General features: G+C 43.8%; 1 long non-coding RNA gene across 2 annotated transcripts in view; it reads left to right on the plus strand.

The window, feature by feature from the left end:
• The window catches only part of LOC133514526 (uncharacterized), a 34,816-nt gene extending 27,867 nt beyond the window's left edge, over positions 1 to 6,949 (plus strand). The window contains exon 5 of one of the 2 annotated variants that reach the window (XR_009798814.1): positions 6,684 to 6,949. This is a non-coding gene — a long non-coding RNA (uncharacterized LOC133514526). Of the gene's footprint in view, positions 1 to 1,585; positions 2,511 to 6,683 lie in introns of those variants that run through there. The other variant, XR_009798813.1, reaches the window with a different exon arrangement.
• Positions 6,950 to 7,980: the final 1,031 nt, after the last annotated feature.

Genomic DNA, 7,980 nt, shown 5'->3' on the forward strand with positions numbered 1-7,980 from the left:
CCAATAAATCTATTAAACGCTCATAAATGCAGTATGCAGCTGTGACAACAAATGCTTGTGGATGCGTGTCTAAAGAGATGCCCCGGCCTACAAATGAAATCTAGAGGAAACAGAAGTGGGCGACGTCTGCTTTGCAAGACCCAGACTCACAAACTGGGCAAGCTGCCGGCTGCAGTGATCAAGCCAGAATAACACACACGCCGCACTGTACACACACTTGCTGCGTTCAGTGCACCCGCAGATGGCGCAACACTGCATTGCTGCAGTAAAAGACAAAAACGGCCAATGAGCAGCTTTTTTTTTGCTCACACACATCTGAGTGTGGACCAATCACAACTTGGCTTTTGCGTTACTTTGTGTGCCAAATATGGAATATCTCCAATTGATCAATCCAACACCAGATTACCTATGTTATTTTTTTTTTTTGCAAATTTAATATTATTGTATGTGTTTTACTTTCATTTGGTTGTCTTAACATCAGACATTCCTAATAATGACCATGGGACAAATATGGAAATATGGGGTATATAATATGTTGCTGATGATGGCAAAGGGAGGGAAGTGGACCAGTGACCAATTTGTTCCTTTTTTGGCCCCTGTTAAAGTGCCAGTGTCATGAAATGCATGATTTTTAGTATGTTATTAATGAAAAAAAAAGACAGCCGGAATGGACCCATCCGTTTTTTCACCACACAACATGATTTTGACGTATATGGCTTTTTGTCACTTTGGTGCAAAGGACGAGAGCTTCGTGGGTTCCAAATGACACATAGGTGTGTATACAGCTACTAAAAAAAAACAATAGTTGGCGTGGGGGGAAACGTAATCCTCTCAAAATGTAACAAAAGATTTTGTAACAAAAGATTTGCAAATGTAAGTCAGGGGTGCTAAATGTGTCAGTGTACCAGTCGACGCCGAGCACGGCTTCGGATGAGGGGCATGGCTTTGGCCGGGCTGGCTCATACATACTGTCTGGGAGGCTGTTGTTAGTTAGAAGTGATCTGCATATCATCTAAATATGGCTTGAAATGAAACGAAAGGGTAATATCGCCACGGTCACTTCACTCAATTGTGTCCGCGGCGGATGGCTCCGGCCGGGTTGGGTCATACAAACTGTCTGGGACTCTGTTGCTAGTTAGAAGTGATCCGCATATCATCTAAATATGGCTCGAAATGATAGGTTATTGTTGCCCCGGTCACCCATGTTACCTTCTTCGAAAAAAGCTTCCGTGTCCCATAGTAGGTGGCACAGCGTTTTCAATGGCGAATGTCGCGATGTGACGTAATGAACGGACGATGCAGGCAATATGGCTACCACTTGGATGTCGAATGAGACTTCCGCAACTTTGCGCATGGATGACGCGCTCACCGCTCATATTTATCTTTTCGTATGGACGTTGAAGTGAATAATGTTATATGTATTTTTCACAACAATATCTATTTAGGAATGTTTATAGGCATGACACTTGACCTTTAAGGGAGCAGATGTATTGAGCATTTTCTGCAAAGAAACGATCGCAGCTGGTGTTTCTATTGATTGTATTGACTCTATTCATGGTGGGACTTACATAATACGACTGTGTAGGTCACGTTTCCACACAAGCAAAACAAACTGGCAGGATCTCGTCTCATCTCATCTCATCCCATCTCAAGACGAAGCTTTCCTGAAGATATAAATCAATCTCGCCAACTTTCACCGGGATCAGACATTTTACGACCTGGAGAGACAAGCAAGAACCACCAGTCCAGTGTCAAACCATGACCAAATTGCAGCTGTCAAACTCTATCTATCTGGCAGGCTCTATCTTTTTACAGTGTCTCACAATTTCTCATCCTCGTCACCGGAAGTTAAATGTGGCGCCTCATGCTAAAAACCTCTGAGAATCTGAAAAACAGAATGCTGAAGTGATGAATCCAGACATTTTTGCATCCACAAAGAGCAACATCAATTCCATCAAGCATCATTAAAATCCATCCATCCATTTTCAGAGCCACATATCCTCACAATGGTCCTAGGAGGATCATTAAAATATGCTCCAAGTTAAGGACCTCTGCTCCTTTTGGACAACAGATGGTCCAGAGAGTGAAGAAAATTGCAAAACAACTCTACATTGTGATGAATTTTCCATAAGGCGTTCATGTTGGCAGTATTATGTGCCAGTCCAGCAAGCAAACCTCAACACTAACTCTTTTATGTCTTCTGGTTGTCGTTGTTGTCGTGATTCCATAAAGTATTACTGTTTGTGTGCATGTCTGTATCTCTCTCTATCCATATACAGTATGTATATGGATATATATCGTACATATGTGTATGTATCTGTATATATATTCCTTTTTGTTGTTGCTGTTTTACATTGACAGGCTGATTTGCAAAACTGAATTGCATTTCTGGACTCGTAAATAATCTGAATCTGAATCATGGCCCCAGGTGGGATTGGTTGTCTTTCTTTCTAACACATTTTATATTTAATACAGACCCGTGACATAAAATTTTATGTGAAATCCTTGTGCTCCACAAATTCTCCATGGTAAAACATGCTCATAAAAATGTGTGACATGACCAGAAAAAATATCAAGAGCCATTCTGTTCAGTTAAGCTCTGTTGCTGTTTCTATAATAAAGTTCAGTCAATGCTTCTAATTGGACTTCATTTAAAATGACAAATGGATGGTAAAAGTTTAAATGCCTGTTTAGTTGAGGCAGATAAGTACACAAGCGGTCAGCATGTATGCCTCACAGTTTTGATGTTCAGTGTTTGAATCCCTGCTTCGGTCTTCTGTGTCGGGTTTGCATAATTCTCCCTGTGCTTGCGAGGTTTACTTTGACTTTCGCCCATAAACCTGCATGTTGGGGTCATTGAAGACTCAACATAAAATGTATCGAAGGGATGTTTTCACTGACATTTGTGAGCAGGGTTAGGCATTAAAAAGCAACAACTCTGGAAAAAATGGCCAGAAAACTGAGAGGGGGATTTGGCCTTGATGAAGCCCATTATTATTATTATTACTTTAGTCTAGATATGATCCCCGAGGGTGCATGGGAGTTCGCCCAACCAGTCTACATGTGCTTTGTGGACTTGGAGAAGGCGTTCGACCGTGTCCCTCGGGGAGTCCTGTGGGGGGTTCTTCAGGAGTATGGGGTACTGAACACCCTGATGTGAGCTGTTCGGTCCCCGTACAACTCTGTCAGAGTTTAGTCCGCATTGCCAGCAATAAGTCGGACTCGTTTTCGGTGAGAGTTGGATTCCGCCAAGGCTGCCCTTTCTTATCGATTTTGTTCATAACTTTTATGGACAGAATTTCGAGGCACAGCCAAGGCGTAGAGGGTGTCCGGTTTGGTGGCCTCAACATCGTATCTCTTCTCTTTGCAGATGATGTGGTTCTGTTGTTGTCTTCATCAAACCGTGATCTCCAGCTCCCACTGGAGCAATTTGCAGCCGGGTGTGAACTGGCTGGAATGAGAATCAACACCTCCAAATCCAAGACTATGGTCCTCAGTCGGAAAAGGGTGGCGGGCCCTTTCCGGGTCGGGGGTGAAATCCTCCCACAAGTGGAGGAGTTCATGTATCTTGGGGTCTTGTTCACAAGTAGGAGAAGAATTGAGCGGGAGATCGACAGACGGATCAGAGTAGGGTCTGCAGTGATGCGGACTTTGTATCGGTCCGTTGTGGTAAAGAGGGAGCTTAGTTAAAAGGCGAAGCTCTCAATTTACCAGGTCACGCTGGAGGGTGTCAGAGAAGCTCGGTCATCCGTGAGCGGCTCAGTGTCGAGGCCCTACTTCTCCGCCTTTAGAGGAGCCACATGAGGTGGCTGGGGCATCTGATTCGGATGCTTCCTGGACACCTCCCTGGTGAGGTGTTCCGGGTATATCCCACTGGAAAGACACCCTGAGGACAACCCAGGACACGCTGTAGAGACTATGTCTCTCGCCTGGCTTGGGAACGCCTTGGGATCCCTCCGGAAGAGCTGGAAGAACTGGCTGGGGAAAGGAAAGTCTGGGTATCCCTGCTGAAGCGACTTCCCCTGCAGTAGATAATTGATGGATGGATAGTCAAGATCTGAATATAGGTGCGGTTCTCGATCTATTTTTGTCCCATTTTTTTTTTTGTCTTACTAACCAATTTGCTGCTTCAAATGTTGGCATAAAAAGCTGCATTTAGTTTGAAATAGGGTTAGGGTTCCACATCTCTGTTCAAAATGGTAAAACATCAAGCACTGTATGAATATGAAAGAGTGAATGAAAGCACTCTATGACGCTATCTTTGATCGAGAGAGCTGGTAGTTGTGCTGTGTATGTATCGGTTGAAAAAAGTGGAAAGTTGTTCTTTGTCTAAGGATGTCAGAGGACATTTATTAAAGTTGAGGGGGCTATATATGTGTGTGTGTGTGTGTGTGTGTCATGGCGCAATCACAAAGGAATGTGCGTTTATTTTGCGAGGTTCTGCACACACAGCTGCAGCCCAACCGAGGGCCGCCTCGTCTTTAACAAAGGAGCGGAGGCCAGAGCAACTGGGTTACCCCCCTCACACTCGCCATTCTGCATGACAGCACTCAGGTCAAAGGTCACAGTGGAGCAGTGTGCGTCCCCATGTGTGTATACGCTTTGGCATTGCCCCTGCCCATCCCCACCTTCGCTTATTGCCATGGCAACACCAACGCGGCCAGTACACCGCGCTTGTACGTATGGACGGTCTGGCTTGCAGCTGACAGGAACATGTAGGTCAATAGTGATGTGAGGCATCAGTAGGACACCAGTGCTTGCATGATCATCAATATGAGTGTGTGTGTGTGTGTGTGTGTGTGTGTGGTGTGTGTGTGTGTGTGTGTGCGCGTCATCATGTATTTGTCACGTAAGGACATGAATGTGTTTACATGGACAAATTATGTGTGCATGATGCAGGTGGCACATCACATTTGGCTTTTCCTCCCAGGATGAAAAGGAACGCAAACATTGATAACTTCTGGCTACAGGGGAAACTTGATCAGGATGCTGCTAAAAATACATTTTTTTCTTTCTTTTGACACATCCTGCCCTCATGAATGCACTCCGTTGTGCTTGGCGAACGTATTCGCCCTTCCTTCCGTGTCTCCTTGTTTGTCTTTTCCACCGGCTGCTGCTTCCTTTAAGGTAGAAGAACAAACCAGTTGCATGCTACTATTCCAAAAAAGAAAAGCGCTACTGTATATCTTTGTAATGATAAAGTGTACTGTACACACACGTTTTTTTCACCAATAAATTCTATTTTGGTTGTATTGGGTCAGAAAGTGGTGACTGGTTAGGGCCAGCAAGACCTACACTGCTAATCTAAGCACGAGCAAAAGCAATGACCTATTTACAACGTGTTCCATGAAATTATATCAGTTGAATTTAGTCTACACTTTAGGTTACTTAGCATTTATCCTGGCTCCATTGTTTCTATTATGTATGTTTTTTATCTTAAAGAGGGAATCCACTGGTTTGCATAAACAATGTATCCTATAGCTCATGTAATATGTACGCTATTTTGACAATGTGATGCTAAATCCTCTCTCACTTAATAGTGTTTTGAGAAGATTTTTATCAACAATTACAAATTTACAGGGGTGCTGCCATTTTCGTGAGTCACATGACTTACGTGCGCGGATTGACGTGTAAGGTCCCGCACCAAAGGCTCGATTACATTGTGCCCAGAGCTGATTTCTCGGATTTATCCCCATCTGATGAATAAATAGGAGTATCGGTTGATCAGGAAGACGGAGGAATACTTCCATACAGATTTGAACCTGTGGCTGTAAATAATGTTGAACATTCAAATGGTTCTTCGCGTGGAATGACGCCAGAGTCTGACTACTCGGAGGCCTACGCACGGGACTTAAGTGCGTAAACAAAGGCCCCCGGCGGGGCGCAAGACAAGTTTCGGCGTCCGGCGGAGGCCGTTAGCCGAGCTTTGGCATCCGGGGGGGGGCTGTTAGCTGTCGGCTCGCAGCCCACCGCTATAGCTCGCTCGTCAGACTCCGCGTCATTCCCGTCCAAAGAACCATCCACGTCTGCCAGCGCGGAGCTCCGGGGGCCTTTGTTTACGCACTTACGTCCCGTGCGTAGGCCTCCGAGTAGTCAGACTCTGGCGTCATTCCGCCCGAAGAACCATCCGAATATTCAACATTATTTACAGCCACAGGTTCGAATCTGTATGGAAGTATTCCTCCGTCTTCCCGATCAACCGATACTGCTATTTCTTTATCAGATGGGGAAAAATCAGAGAAATCAGCGCTGGGAACAATGTAATCAAGCCTTTGGTACGGCACCTTACATGAGAGAGGATTTAACATCACATTGTCAAAATAGAGTACATACTACATGACCTATTGGATACACTTCATGCAAAGCACCGGATTTGCCCTTTAATATTGATTTGAGTGGATATGTGCTGCCATGTCAGTCTTCTTCTGCCCAGGGCTCGCTGGTGTATCATAAATTATATTCGCAAAGGAAATGTTTTTTAAATCACTCACATTTCCAATTCATGCACAAGGGGCTAGCAAATTGGCCTTTGATGATGTCATCATTTTACTGGCTTCAGATCGGTCAAGTCAGAGCAAAACCAGTGACAGATCGTCAAAACACTACAAATTCAATAATCCGCATCTCTGGGGTGGGAAGTATGATTTATTTTATTGAACTGTTTTAATGTTTTGTCACTTTAGGCTCAAGTGCACAGCCCGGCAGTGGGTTCGGACTTGCAGATAGCTTTCTTATCCTGTCCGCATGAGAATCAATGAGACCGCGCGCGTTCAGTGGAGTTCAAAGGAGCTCCGGTGTGCCACCCACTGGCGACAACTGAGCACTGCACCAGCCTCAGCATCCGTAGAGAATACATTTCACACCACATCTGTGAATTGACGAGCGGTAGCAGGTGTTGTTGGCAATTTCCACCACTCATCCCCTCCCAACCCCAACCCCCACCCCTTGGAATTCCCCCACCCACATCCACTCTCTTTTCCCAACGTGTCTTCCACGACACTCCTCCTTAGTTTTTTCATCTTTCTCTTTATTGGTAATCAAGACTTGTTTGATACCAGTTGTGTGTCATTTTTGATTGAAAGAGGTTAAGAACTTCACTTGCAACACAGCAGTTTTTGCTTTTTATCACACAACTCACTGAAGCCCCCACCCCAAGGACTTTTTTCTCTCTACTTTTCAAACAAACATGCATGTACAGGACTCGAATTGGCACAGTTTTAGCATATATTGTATCTAATTTTTATGCCAATTGATTTTCCGTTGTTTTATTTTCACGTTTTTTGTTCTCACTGTTTGAATAATTGATGCCTGCAAACCTTTCATGTTCAGAGACCGTCTGCAAACACGTGTGCCAACACACAAGGGCTCCTTTAAAAAGTACTGAATATGTAATCAAACTGACCCCTTCCGTTGTAAGCGAAGGAAGTCGAGTAACAATAATAAAACATTTATAAGAATACAGAACCAAGCGCCATGTAACATTACACAAGCAGGGTCCATGTTTTATTTCAACTTATATGAATGCAAATTACAAAGTGGGGCTTCTGAGGCCAGGATTCCAACACGTATAAATGAAAAACCAGTGGAACCTTTACATAATAAAATCCACTGACCTACTTTTACTTTTGTTACCAAAGAAACAGGAGACAAACAAAACAAAGTGACGCGTATGGTGACACATACCTTTTTTTTTTGTCTTCTCATAGAGACACACAGACATTATGTTTCTCAGTGGGTCTGCTAATTCTTATACAACTCACAACCTTGGTAATATTCCACGTTACCACCTTACAGTCTCACGGACCAAGAAAATCTCACTCACTCCATCTTGGATCTTTTTATCCTTCCCCACCTTCCCCCTCTAATCGTCCTCCTCTTACAACTCTTTACGAGAAGAGTGTGTAAAAGCAGTAGGGGGATAGTAAATAAAATAAAAAAAAATATATATATATATATAAATACACACACATATATACACAG

The sequence above is a fragment of the Syngnathoides biaculeatus genome, chromosome 16 (genome assembly GCF_019802595.1).
Source record: "Syngnathoides biaculeatus isolate LvHL_M chromosome 16, ASM1980259v1, whole genome shotgun sequence".
Taxonomy (NCBI): domain Eukaryota; kingdom Metazoa; phylum Chordata; class Actinopteri; order Syngnathiformes; family Syngnathidae; genus Syngnathoides; species Syngnathoides biaculeatus.